The sequence below is a fragment of the Papaver somniferum genome, unplaced genomic scaffold (assembly GCF_003573695.1).
Source record: "Papaver somniferum cultivar HN1 unplaced genomic scaffold, ASM357369v1 unplaced-scaffold_131, whole genome shotgun sequence".
Taxonomy (NCBI): domain Eukaryota; kingdom Viridiplantae; phylum Streptophyta; class Magnoliopsida; order Ranunculales; family Papaveraceae; genus Papaver; species Papaver somniferum.
In genome coordinates this window covers 3,478,697-3,492,740 of record NW_020622270.1, presented here as the reverse complement: position 1 = coordinate 3,492,740, position 14,044 = coordinate 3,478,697, and the positions used below count along the sequence as shown (strand labels likewise).

The 14,044-nt window shown below is 35.4% G+C and overlaps 1 long non-coding RNA gene across 2 annotated transcripts; it reads left to right on the top strand.

Annotated features, from left to right (window-relative positions):
* The first annotated feature begins 6,088 nt into the window (after nt 1–6,088).
* On the top strand, nt 6,089–10,318 carry LOC113332518. Of its 2 annotated transcripts, XR_003351553.1 has the most exons (4): nt 6,089–6,333; nt 6,706–6,859; nt 7,056–8,600; nt 9,783–10,318. It is a non-coding gene; the product is annotated as an uncharacterized LOC113332518 (long non-coding RNA). The 2 variants fall into 2 exon arrangements; XR_003351554.1 differs by lacking the exon at nt 6,706–6,859.
* Nucleotides 10,319–14,044: the final 3,726 nt, after the last annotated feature.

Sequence of the window (14,044 nt, the reverse complement as noted above, 5' to 3'; positions counted from 1 at the left end):
ATACATGATTTTTTACCTCTACAAAATTGGTTGTGTAACTTGTATTTTAGTGTTTTGGGAAAACATGGATTGTTTTGCAAACCATGCCAGTGATTACTTAAAAGTTAAATGTTATTTCTACTGGGAACCCCTTTTAGGGACGATGTGCTCACTCATTCCCACTTTCAGTTTTAGAGACAGATCAGAGTTGCACAACGAAAGCTTCAAGGGTTCAGTTCGTTAGTTGATTAACTTATGCTATGTTTATTATGTTGTATAATTTGTTTGTAAACCGGATGACTATGAAATATGTATCATCCGAGAGGCATTCTTGTATATATATTTCAGAGAGGGGTTAGTTTTGGGTTAAGTTTTGCAGCAGATTTATTAATTGAATGTTTAAGTAAATGTTTTAGATCCTTAGCGCCTCTTTATTTAGTTAGTCTCTTGGTTTAGACAGCTGCTAGCTTTGGGGGCTCTACAGGAACCTTGAACTGTCTTATCCCATGCTTTTTCTATCTCATCCTTAAAAGTTCTATCCTGTAACCAAGTGAAAAATAATTTGAAAGGCTTCCATAATTTAGGTTGAGAGTAATTAGTAACCATCATGAGTGGACAATGATCACTTCCATCCTGACTTAAGTGGAGCAATTTAGAATCTTGAAACTGAGAATTCCAATATGAATTAACTAAATCCGTAACAATTTTTGATCTCTTTTTACCTGTGCCTCTATTATTACTTGACCAAGTATGTTTTCTACCAATCAAACCCATGTCTTCTAGACCAACTTTTTGAATAATAGAATTAATTAATCCATCACTAGAAGTAGAAGTAGAAGCACCATTATCTGACAGATGAAAATTCAACTCACCCAAAAGGACCCAGGGCTGAGAAATATTAACCCCAATATCTTTAATGAATTCCCATTGTTCTTTCTTTTTAGTATAATTACAGTATCCATACATGAAAGAAACTAACCATTCTTGTTGACTTGGTTCACTCTGAATAACTGCATGAATCATATTGTTTTCACAGTTAACAATGTCACAAATAAAGTCATTTTTCCACAATAGTACTAAACCACCAGAAAGACCAGTTGGATTTAAGTACCTAGCATTGGGATATCTAAGAGGTGCTAGTAAAGACTTCATCTTGTCTTCAGTAATTTTTGTTTCACAAAGGAATACCAAATCTGGATTTTGTGTTCTAATAAGATCTCTAAGATGGTCTCTTGTGGTCTGGGTTTTAAACCTTGAACATTCCAGGCAATGATTCTCATGTTGTAGATTTTAAAAATAATATTTGAAAAGTCTGCAGTTCTTAAATTTTTTGCATGAAAATGGTCAAGTGAAATACAAGGAAGTTGGTTTAGAAACCTGTAGTTAGCATGCAAAGCTTTAAAAGAGGTAATATCCCTTAGCTGAAAATCGCATACAATAATAAATGATTTACTGATATAGCAGACCTTAAACGTAATAAATGCAACAGAAAAATTATGAAACTGATAATTTAAATGTTCAAAGTGAGAAAAGTTAAGAGATACCTGATCCTCATTTCTTGTGTGTGCTGAATGGTTATCTTTCACTGTGACCCCGTGAGTTGTCTGGATGGTTATGTTGGCATCAGAATTGGCATTAAGTGATGAGGACTCAGCTATGTCAGTAACAGAAGCACTGATATTTTTAATCATGTGTCTCTTTCCTAGTCTATTATCTTCTTCAGTGTCTTGGATTTCATTGATGATTAAGTAATCCAAGTTGACTTTTTCTCCATTTTTAGGTGGAACAAAAACAGTAGATTTGGAAACTTTCTTTTGAGTCTTCTTAAGAGCAGGAGCAACATTCCTTTTGAAATTGAAATATTCTTACGAATATTGCTTACTTTGCCCACAAAATAGGGTTTTTCATGAGCTTTCTTTAGAAAAATAGCTGCATCCTTATAGGCACCTGTCATGTGATTGACAATGTAACACTCTTTGCAAATACTCTTAGGTTGTCTCTCATAAAAGAATTTCTACCATTTGGTTGTTCCAGCATTAGTAATGCACTTTACTCCTCTTCTCATAGGAATAGAAAGATCCACATTCACACATACTTTGGCAAGGTCACTTCCAACTGGTATAGCATCCTTTGGTTCAATTGCAACTACTTCACCCATTATTTCTCCAATTTTGGTGAGACATTCATGTGTTCAAGAAGAAGATACTTTAGTTGAATCCAAAAGTGTTGAAAGCCCCAATGTTTTTCGGTGTCGATCATACCAGGTATATAATCATGAACAACTAAAAGAAAATTGTTAATATTCCAAGTCCTTTCTTCAGTCACTTTGTTTAAAAAATCCCATTGACTGAATTTGAAGATCATGAGATTAGGTTCCAACTCAACTACTCTTAAGTCTTCTGGCTTTAAGAAAGGCCAAGTAAATCCAATGTATTTCATAACTGTATTATAGTTCAGCCTCTCTTCTATGATGATTTTCCAGATATCGCAAGCTTCCCAGTTCGAATCTTCCTCTTCATTGGTTCAATTGCTTTGTTGAACAACTACAACTTCATTAGTATCACCAAGTTCCAGTGTAGCTTTGAACTTATTAACCAGATCTCCAACTTGAATGAAATTTCCTTCCTCCATCGTAATAGTATTTTTTGTGGATTGCATATTCACAAAACTGAGGATAAAAGAATTGTTTTGAGAGGAATTGATAGAATAAACAGAATTTAGCATATTGTGATGACTAGGGTTTTTAGTATGAAATCGGTAAAGAGACGCTGAAGGAGTTGAATGTGAAAATACTGCATGGTATTTAATTTGGAAACAAATATCTTTGGAATGATTGTTGAAATGGTAAGTAATGCAGATGGCAAAAACCATAATAATAGCAATCATGTACCAAAAATATCGTTTGGGTTTGACTTTCCGGAAATTCAAATTTTTTGAATTGACTTGAGAGCGGGATGAACTGTTACTAGAAATCTGTGAGTTGAAACAGTGTTGAGTACCTGCAACACCATGTCTATGAAACCATTGATACCAACATGAACCAAACCAATAAGCAAAAGCTTGAAGACGAACTTAGCAAAAGCTTTGATCACAGTATAAACAGAGACAAAAGCCATTAGAGATAATCAATCTGCAAACGCAAAGTAGAGGGAACTAAGTGATTAGTTATACATAAGGTGAATACAGAAAACTTGAGAATATGTAAAAAAAAATTTAAAATTATTTAAAATGAGTGATTATAAAATTAACCAGTACGTATATGAACTGACAGGGATAATATAGAAGAACATAGAGATGTAAAACAAAAAAATCACAGAAACATTAATCAGGAAGAATTGAAAACAAAGAAAATTTTGAAAACTGAGTTGACTCAGTTATCGCCCGATTTGCAGAGCTGACTCGGATCTTACACAACGAATGTAAAAGAGAACCCTATAATAGGTTTCAAACTAAAAACAAAAAATCGAGATGGAAATTAAAATAAACAAAGCCAAACCCATTTCAAATTCGTGAAACAAAGTTCAGGTGAACCCCGCTCCCTACCCCACAAAGCTAACACGAGTCTCTAATTAGCGGAAATGATAGCTTGACCGACTGTTTTTCCCGAACAAAAATCTTGCAAGAAATAAAGAAATGGTATCCATCTTACACGGCTCTCATCCCAATGTTTAGAACGAAAGATGGACCGTAAATTTACACTCGGGATACAAATGTGGGGTTAGTTTTGTGTGTTCTGTATTTTGGTTATGTTTGTGAAGAAAAATTGAACAAGAAAGAAGCAGAAAAGTTTGTGAGTATTTGAATATTTTGGTTGTGTTTGTGAAGAATATTTGAAACCAAAAAATCGAGATGGAAATTAAAATAAACAATGCCAAACCTATTTCAAATTCGTGAAACAAAGTTCAGGTGGACATCGCTCCCTATCCCACAAAGCTAACACGAGACTCTAATTTAGGGGGTTGGTTTTGTGTGTCCTATATTTTAGTTATGTTTGTGAAGAATATTTGAACAAGAAAGAAGCAGAAAAGTTAAGGGTGGTGGACCAAAATTGATGAAGCGGCAACATCTAACCATTGATTGTTGTTTTGGGTCCCATTCAGGGTTTAAAAACTCAACCCCTGTTAAATCCTGTGGTGAAAGGAAAAAGAATGGTAACCTGGAAAGACACCTAGATCTTAAATGACCGAAAAACAGTACTACCCTTCCGATATTTCCTCAAAGTTTCCGAAATGCTAGCCTTATCGAATTTTCATCGCGAGCAAAAATCCCAACTCTAAGAGCATCTCCAACAGAAGGTGAATCTCTTTTTTTCAGTGATACATGGGATTTTATATCCCGGTTTGACATAAATTCATCTCTAATAGTAGGGTTCTAAAAACTAGGAGGGACCAATTACTAAATATGAAGGTGTTCAAGAAAATGTTATCTACATCTTTGGCTCCACCTCCACATCAGATTTTTCACTAGTTTTTAAGAAAATTCTCTACTGTTGGAGATGGTTTTTTAGATATGAGTAGGAGTGTGCAGTGGACGGACAATTGCGGATTAGGGATCACCAACAACCAATCCGTCAAAGTTGCGGATTTGGAAAATCCAACCGTGACCGGCCCAATCACCCGCGAATTTCACATCCACGGATCACCGGATGCGAATTAACCACGGATTAATCGGGAAAAAAAAAACGTAAAACAAATAAAAATACTAAGTTCAGAAACAGTAAATACTGATTAGAAGACCTCCCTCCTTAAAATCCTCCTCAGACGATGATAACAGGAATGTCACTCCATAGGACTCAAAATCTTTCAGACGAAGATGTTGTTGTATTTTTTTTCCATCTTATCAAGGGTTTGTTTTTGCTCCCACCGCTATTGTTATTTTGTCAACAAAACATGTAATCCAGAAGCATGTTGTTTATAGTTTTCAAAGGCCTCGATAGATGAAGACTGTGTCCTATCAAACTAGCAATGGGGTTATTTTGACCTCAAGATCAACATGCTTAGATATCCAGCAGATACTGGATAATGTGACGGGCAGACTTATAGAAGATTGGACCTTGAATTTAATATAGCCTGGTAAATTGTAATGAGAGTAGGATATTGGTGAGTGGAGTTCATTGCCACATCAGGCTGCAAAGGAAGGTAGAATGAGATGGTTAGTAGCTAGCAATTGAGCTTGATCTTGTCATGCACAAGGATAACTTTGAAATTTAATCCTCTAAAACTCCCGCGAACGGCTCAACCGCTATCAGATATGCTGAGTTATCTTGTTTCAAAATCAAATTGCTCGGAATGAATAACCTTGGCTTAGTAGTGTTGCGACCTTTTTCTACTGTTGCCAAGGACTCTGGCCGATAAACTAACTCTGCAAAAGACTTTTACGGTACAAACAGATCTACAAATGAATTGGCGCTGGCTTCTCATAAACCAGCACGACATCATGTGCTACAGATCAAATGGGTGCCGATCCAGTAGGAATCATGGAAGACAGACAGAAGGGTTTTGAATCATCGATTTAGGTTTCCCGAGTTTCTCTCGGGATAAAGAAGTTTATATATAAAACTCAAACTTCTAATATCATCCATAGTTAATTTTATTAAATTCCCTTTCTATCATACGGTACGGGTGAATTCGCGGATTTACAAAACCAACCACAACCAAACCGCTAAACTTTAAGGATTTGAAAACTCAACCGTGTCCGATCCATAGATTCTTGCGGATTAGTTTTCACCCGCAATTTTACGGACGATTACGGATGAAATTCACTATTTCGATTTTTCTGCACACCCTAAATATGAGGTCCTATATTTATTGTATGTATAGACCCCATCAAATTGGATTTTTTACACCCTGCTCTAATAGATTACTAGGCCCATTTTACCCCATTGATAATCCCAATATTAAGAACGCAACCGGAGCCATCCATTTGTCCCTCTGTCGATTTTGCGGTATAAAAACCGGGAGGTGTCGCGTCTCCCTCGAAGTTTACCTCTAAAAGTTGGAGAGGTAATAATCCCAATCCACTGTGCCACAGGACCCACATTTGAAAGGTTAACTCCCACAGTCCCATTCCAACTGTCTGGCAGACCCACACTTAGAAACCAAAATCCCTTTTCTCCCAAAAATCTCATCTCAACAATGGCGGCAACATCAACTCACACTAATCTTCCTATTAAACCCATCCACGCAGTCTTCGATTTCCAACAAAGGGTTTTTAGAAAATCTTGATTTCAGAAAGTATGAGTTACCAAAATCCAGGGGTTTTGGACTTCAACAGAAACTTTATTGCTTCTGCTATTAAAGATAATAACAATGCGGTCTCGACCACTGAATCTTCACCTTCGTGGGGCAGGTCTAGGTAAAGTAAAGTAATCTAATCAATTTCATATTTTTTTTAGTGAGTCGCATTATTCTTGAATTCTTCTGGGTTGTCATTTTTTGACCTAGTTTTAGGTTGATGTTTGTATTTGGGTTTATAGTTTAGGTTGATGTTTGTATTTGGGTTTATAGAATATTGAAATGGTAAGCAATTCATTTTGATTAAAAGTTTCCATCGGAGAATGAAACAATACAGTGATTGATTGTGTTATGAACTACATTCGTATGCATACCGGTTCTGAGAAGGAGCAGCCTAGTTACTATTTGACACTTTGTTTCATAGAAAAGTTCATTTATACCAGCACCAGTTTTCTATGTTTTAGCTAAGACTGAGATTTCGTTAAAAATGCAGGACGTCATACAGTTTCTGTATCTGTTGGTGATGAAAGTGGAATGAGTAACTGAATTGAGGGAGTATTTTCTAGAAGCTAGGGGTTACAGTTTAAACATATACTTTAGTTCTTTTGACTAAAGCCTTTTGTCAAGTCTCAATTCTTCTTCTTCAAGTAAATTATCCTTTCTCTATCTCTCCATTTAAATACCTTTTGTAGTGTTTCCTTTTTTTCTAGTGGGTTTGGTTTTGGATTTGTTGGTTCAATTGGCACAAGATACAGTTGACATTATATCATTTAACTCAGTATTGTATTATATAAAAGAAGAGTAATGGTTAGCAATTGAGAGGATTATTATTTTCTGGTGCAGGTTAGAGAGAGAAATGACATCACATCAGGGTCCCGGTGATTCTGCACCGCTCATATTGTTACTCTTGTTGGGTTTGTTGTGTTCAGAACTGATGAACTTGTGCTGGTTATGAAATATTGGTAAGACCGTTTTCTTTACAACTAGTAGTATAAGAAACCAGATTTAGTAATGCATGTGGAAATATTACCTGGTTGATCCATACCGAATGCTCCTAAACCTGCCACCAGTTTACTATGTCTATGTTTCTTTAATTTTCCATATGATGAGATGTGCTGTTATACGAAATTCGCAAACATGTGAAATCTGAATGAGGCATATGATTTAGAAATTCAATGAAGATGTTTTATGATCTTTAGGTCCATTTAAAAAGAATCTGAATATTCAATTAAGATGTTCGACGAAATGTCGCTGTATAGCTGGTTAAGTTTTAAATTGGGGTTAGGATATAATGTCATTAACTATTTCTTAAACTCATTTTGGTAAACAAATCAAGTGCGTTAATTACATATTCCATGACCCTGAGCCTATTTGAAGACTAAACGATTCCTTTTACAAAATCATTACTGTAATTCAATGCAAATTTTTATAGAAGTAAAGCTCAAATTTTGCGTATTAAAGAGGTCACGTGCACAATCTTCTATATCTGTTGTAGGTTCAGTATATTTAGGGCCCCGAATCCCCAAGAGCAAGGAGATTATGCAAGTAGCTAACCATGTTCTCCCAACTTTCGCATATCAGATCACCAGAGCCCACATGTTTCTTCATTGCTTTCGTAGTATTTGATTTATGCTTGGAATGATTATAATATAGATTGTCACAATGTTGATTTCTTTCTCCCAAAATCTACAATGTTGATTTATGCTTTCTTCAATCGAAATTTGCCGATGTTTTCAACTAAATTCTCTAAGAACCTTAGAAATTCGGAAAGATGACCATGACTAGTTAATTATTGTTCTTAAGAAATGTTGAGCTGCTCAAGGCTGTTTTAGAACAGTGCACCTCATCTCACGAAACTCGAATACAGTTTTATTGATTGCATTATGATGGGCTAATGTTGATAGTCGTAATACACAAGAATAAAGTCAATAAATATAATATAAGCTTATAGATCTTGAGATATCTCATCCTGACACCTAATCAGAAGAGGAATTTTGTAGAATTCCATCGCGTAAGTATCGTAAGCAGTACAGACCAGATTTGAAAATCAGTAAGTCCAATATCTTTAGCACGGTTTTGAAATTGTTTTTGTGAGCTTTCTTTACCAGCAGGGTTCTGCGCTAACATAATGTTGTCTGAATAGATTACACCACGACCTGCAATATTACTGTCTGGCACTTCAGGTATAATGAATTCAACAATAATCACTTTCCCATCTTTAAGGTAATGCAGCTTAACAATTATTCAAGATTTTAATACTGTGTTCGTCACTCCAATCATGAAGAATCCATTTCATGAAAGTTGCTTCTGCATTTGGACCACTGGCAAACATGTCACCACTGATTTGCTTGATACCTGGGAATGATGGAGCGTCTACGATTATGTGTGGTAAGTCGAAGTTAATACCTGTAAACGTACATATGAAATGCGTGTGTCAGTTACTGAATAATATGTATCCATTAGGCTCATAAACCAAAATTAGGTAGAAAACAGAATTCATTCTGTTGTTATATTGCATCACCTAATGTAAGATAAATGATCAAACAAACCTTTGACTGTGGGGTATGGTATTTTAGATGATCATACTAAGGCTTGCAACTAGACTTCCAGCTACGATTTCTCTAAACCGTTGTAGGTTTCAAGGGTTTTGTTCATGGTGATAGTTGTTTGATCAGACTCTCCCTTGTTGAATACCTTGTTGAACTTGAGGTCTGTTCCATGGTATTCAAATGCTGCATACCATAAAGCTTTGTTAAGTGAAATTCCTCCATTTAAGGATTGCATCTTTCAAATTACCTGAAAATGAATTTCTGAGACTGTCAGGCCTGCACGCTGTATGTAGGATGGTTCCATTGGTTAGTCCTTGAATTTATATGACCGTGTTTATATTACTACAAAGACCCGACTTAAAAATTAATTTGCAGCAAACAGTGCAGTCTAATTAGTAATGTCACTGCAGATTCGATTGGTTAAATTTTCGATATTTATGTATCTAGTGCCTCTGTAAATTATAGTATTTACCGTTCTACAAAAAATATTGTGATATCCATTTGTAGAATGTCTTAGAGATTGGCATTTCATCTTGATTTCCCTTATTAACTACCTGTTACTGGTTTCTGTGTTTTCTGTTATGACTTGTTCCGCCAATCAAATTTTTGTCATCTCTGGAACTGCCTTCAAAATAATAGTCTCTTCTTAGGAATTTGTAGAATGATAAATATTTATGTTGACGAGGGACTCAGTTCCGCTCTTTCTTGTCTTGGTTTATAATCAGAGGGTTAAGCTATCTCGATGGAATCAATTTTCTGTTATTCAGGACTAAATTCTATGTTGATGTGGTCTGAACTTGTCCAGAGACTCGCGAGTAAAATTGACTCATGAATGTAAATACTGCTTGATAAATTGTTGATACAGATGAGATGCAGCAAGATTGTGTGCAAATGGATTATGGTCAGCCAGTTTGGTTTATGTGCATTCGATTTTAGTGTTGGAATGTTGTTTAGTCCTGTCCTGCATCTAGTCGCTTCACTTGGAATTAACACAGTTTTGAAATTCTAAAAATGATTTTAGGAGACTTGCTTCAAAAGGTGAGCTGCATCCTATCTGACTTCCTTGGCATCGGCATATCAATACTGATGGGATAACTGGAGATTTCAGATAAATATATCAATCCACGAACTCAACACCAGATGTCTTCGGAAATTCATTGAAGATGTTTAGATTGAACTTTCCGGTCTATTAGTTCCCATTCTCAAGACAAACATCACAGGAAAATTTGGTTCTTGATCTTCAAGATATTCTTCGTTGTTTTTGACAACATTTGTAACATTTCGTTCGAGTTTGATCCTGATTCCTGCCTGCGTTTCAGTTTCACTTGATTGGGCCGATTTTGCTATTGTCTTTGAAGATGCTACATAAATTAGCCCTGAGACTTTTGGTCAATAAATTTTACTGCCTCCGTTCCTAAATAATAGGCAGGTTTCATGTGTAGTTTGTACATGAAACCACTATTATTTAGGAGCGGAGGTAGTAGTGTAAATTGAATAATTACCCGCATTTTTGATGGGCCTTCATAAATATCCTTATTACCCTAAATTTTAGGGTCTCTTTCATCCTCTTTGTATTTTCTTGTTTCTTCTGTAGTGATATTGATATACCATCTTAGCCTGGCCAAATTAGAAAAGCAAAGTAAGTGTCATCATCATCTTCCCTATGGGTCTCATCATCATCTTCCATGTAAGTCTTCAACAGATTCCATGTAACTCATCACTGTACTCGGAGTAGTATCCAAGCTATATCCATAATCATGTAAATTAGAAACTATTTAAATTAATACTCGTTAAATTAATTATCTCTTTAAAATAATAACATTTGATAATCCCAACTAAGCTTGCACAAGCTAAAATTTAACTCGCTAAATTAATAATCTCTCTAAATTAATAGATTTCTCTGGTCCCAGGGCTATTAATTTAAAGAGTTTCTACTGTACTTTTAAGCGGCAAGAGCCCAAGAATTCAAATGTAAAATCTTTACCGCGTACCACAGCGCAGGGGACGGACCCAGGTTAAAATGAATCCAAACATCTTCGTCTCTTAAGGTAAAATGCGGAAAATATGCCTTCAAAATTTGCATGAGAAACATGGAAACCTGTTTCTGAGGCATACTAAACTTTTTTTAGGCATACCAAATAAAAATAAAATAGGGTCAATGGGTAGTAACCTTAAATGCCCCTTATCCATATATTTTCTTAATGACAAATCTTCCATTATTCATCTTTTTTTTAATAATTTTCTTTTCAATTTCTTTTAAATTTTTCTTTTTGATAATTTTTTTAATATTTTGTGTATAATATTTTTGAAAAATTAAATTTTATTTTTAAAAAAAAGAGAACAAATTCAAACAAAAAAAGTTATTTTAAAATTTAAATTAAATAAAAAAAATTAAAACTAAAAAAATAATTAATTAATTAAATGAATAATTAAATTAATGATTTAATTAAGGGTACCTAAGTAATTTAGGTATCCTAGGATACCCCTTATAAACACCCTAGCTAGACAAATCACTTGGTATGCCTCAAAAAATTTAGGTATGCCTCATAATAGGCTTCAAAACATGTGATGTGAGTCAAAATAGTATGGTGCCAAGTATGAACGTGCAGTTGCACACCCAGCCCAACTAACTCCCAAGCCCGATATTACATATCACGAATATCTTTTGAATCATTTTTTGGGGACTGCTCCCTTTTGTGGGGGACTACTATGGGTGGATAGTGGAAGTAAACTTGAATCACCCCTTATCTTAATTTTTTGTTAATACCAAAAAAGCCCTTGGTAATCAAATTAGTGTTAGTGTAATGATTTCTTAGTGTTAGTGTAATAATTATTTAGTGATTAGTGAGTTAATGATATGATAGGTTTGTTAGAATCAGAATTATTGAGAGAAATAAGAAGAAGAAGAAGAAGAAGAAAAGATGAACAAAAAGAGGGGTGAACCCAAAAAATCTTATGAGTTTTCTAAATATGATTTGAGTGATTCGTGTGATGATAGCTCCTCATCTGAATCAAAATCTCCTACATCTCCTAACGTATTTGTCGATCTTCATAAAGATCCGGATATGAGTAATTTTTTAGATGATGAATGCATGCTTCCCCAAACTCAATGTGACGAACCAAATGATGGATTTTATCAACCACAACCATAAGATGAAGTTATGGGTACTCAGGTATGGCTCAAATTTAGTTATTGTAGCTTGAATTGTGCAAAATATTGGCAAAATCGAAAATTTCAGGAAGAAATTTCGGCCAGGTCAAAGTGGTTCGGTTACCTAACCTGCCTTGCGATATAACCGAACTCTTCTATATGTACAGTTCGGTTACTTCATTCAGAAGACGCAGGTAACCGAACTCCATTTTAATGGAGGTTTTTTAGAGTTCGGTTATGTATTTCCAGAAAACGTTTCCAAACTATTTGTACAGAGTATACAAATAATAGTTCGTCTAGATCGTATAGAAGCTTAGGTAACCGAAAACAGGAGTTCAGTTTAGTCGTGTGTTCTAAAATGTTTGCCGAACTTATAAGGAGAAAATTAGTCAAGCTCAGTTCGGCAAGGTCGCAAAATATTTATAGAGAAAAGATAATCGAACTGTCTGTTCGGCATGATCGATAAAATTGTTACATTGTCGAACTACTCTTTGTTTCTTGTTTGTGGTTGGCCTTGACAATGTGTTATTTCTTGTAGGTTTCATGTGATCCAATACCAATGGAAAATCAACCTTCCCCAGTTGATATTTTGTACGATGACACATCCCATCACTACATGAATGATTTGGTATTTAAAAACCCGGTAGAGGCAAAGAGTTGGGCTAGAAAACATGCACAAAAAGATATGTGTGTATCAATTTTGAATGGTAATGAAAGCAAAACACGGTTTGAAATGGTTCGTGAGAGAAGAGATGATCCCGAGAAAAGTCATAAGAGGAAGGGTTATGTTTATAAAGGAAAGACAAATAGGAAGAAAAAAACTTTCTCAAAGAAGATTAAATGCCCCTTCAAGCTAGCATTTAATTACAACAAATATTTGGATGGACGGGTTCTCTAAAGGATTATGGAAGGTCGTCATAACCACCCTCGTCCGGAGCATCTTGAAGGAAATCTTGGTGATCGCGTTGATTAACAACAACCACTTTATAGGCCGCCGGTCATAACCCGATTGTCCATTTCCTCCGATATCCGGAACCTCTTATTGGCATGGATTTAACCCCGACATAATGTTGGGTTGGTGCATTATGTATGAACATAACATGGAGATGTGGAATGTTTTGAAGAAGTCGGACGAAATCGTATGAAAAGGTCCTATTGTTATCTAGTAAGATTAAATTAGACATGTAATGATACTAAGTATGCTCATGAATCATACATTTGAAGTGTGGTATTATTTATTGAGTTAATTTTGAGATTTTTTTGAGTTCACAGAGAGAAGTTCGTTTACATAGTAGGATTACAGAGAAATTTTACGAGGTTGCTGAACTTAACAAACCTAAACTAAACATATAAGTAATACACAAACCACTCTAAATCAAACTTAAAAGTGCATTTTTTGTGAAATCTGAATGAAGATAATGAGTCTTTCAACTTGTGGACAAAGCAAAATTTGAGTCTACAGAGAGTATTTCGGCAAGGTATCTATTTTTTGCGAGCTAACCGAACTGTGTGTTCGGTGACCTCTTAAAATTTCGAGGTAACCGAACTAATCTCCTTAACCTTCCATTGTATGTACATGGAGTAGTTCGGTAACCTGTGAAATTTGACCAGGGCACCGTACCAGATATTTTGAGGTCACCGAACTAATGGTTCGGTGCCCTGGTCAAATTTCACAGGTTGCCGAACTAATTGTTCAGTGACCTGGTCAAAAGTTTCAGGTCGCCGAACTGGGTTTCGGTTGCCTGGTCAAAAGTTTCAGGTCATCGAACTGGGTTTCGGTTGCCTGATAATCAATTGTAGATTGCCGAACTAGATGTTCGGTTTTCTTCTTTGAATTTCCACCTAGCCGAACTCTACCCTGCAGCCTTTTCATTCAAGATTATGGTGCACGCTACTTATGGACCAAATATAAAATTGAAACACAAACCCAATTTACACAAATATAAAAGTGTTATACATACCAAACTCCCTAAATAATTGTTCAAAACACACAGAATCCATAACTAAGATGTTTTCTGAAACTACAACCAAATGAAAATAAAAGAGAAGAAGGGATTCAATAATGACCACTATGACGGACTCTTTTATTTCTTGTTGTCGACCCATCTTCAATTGCTTAGACCGACTCTCCT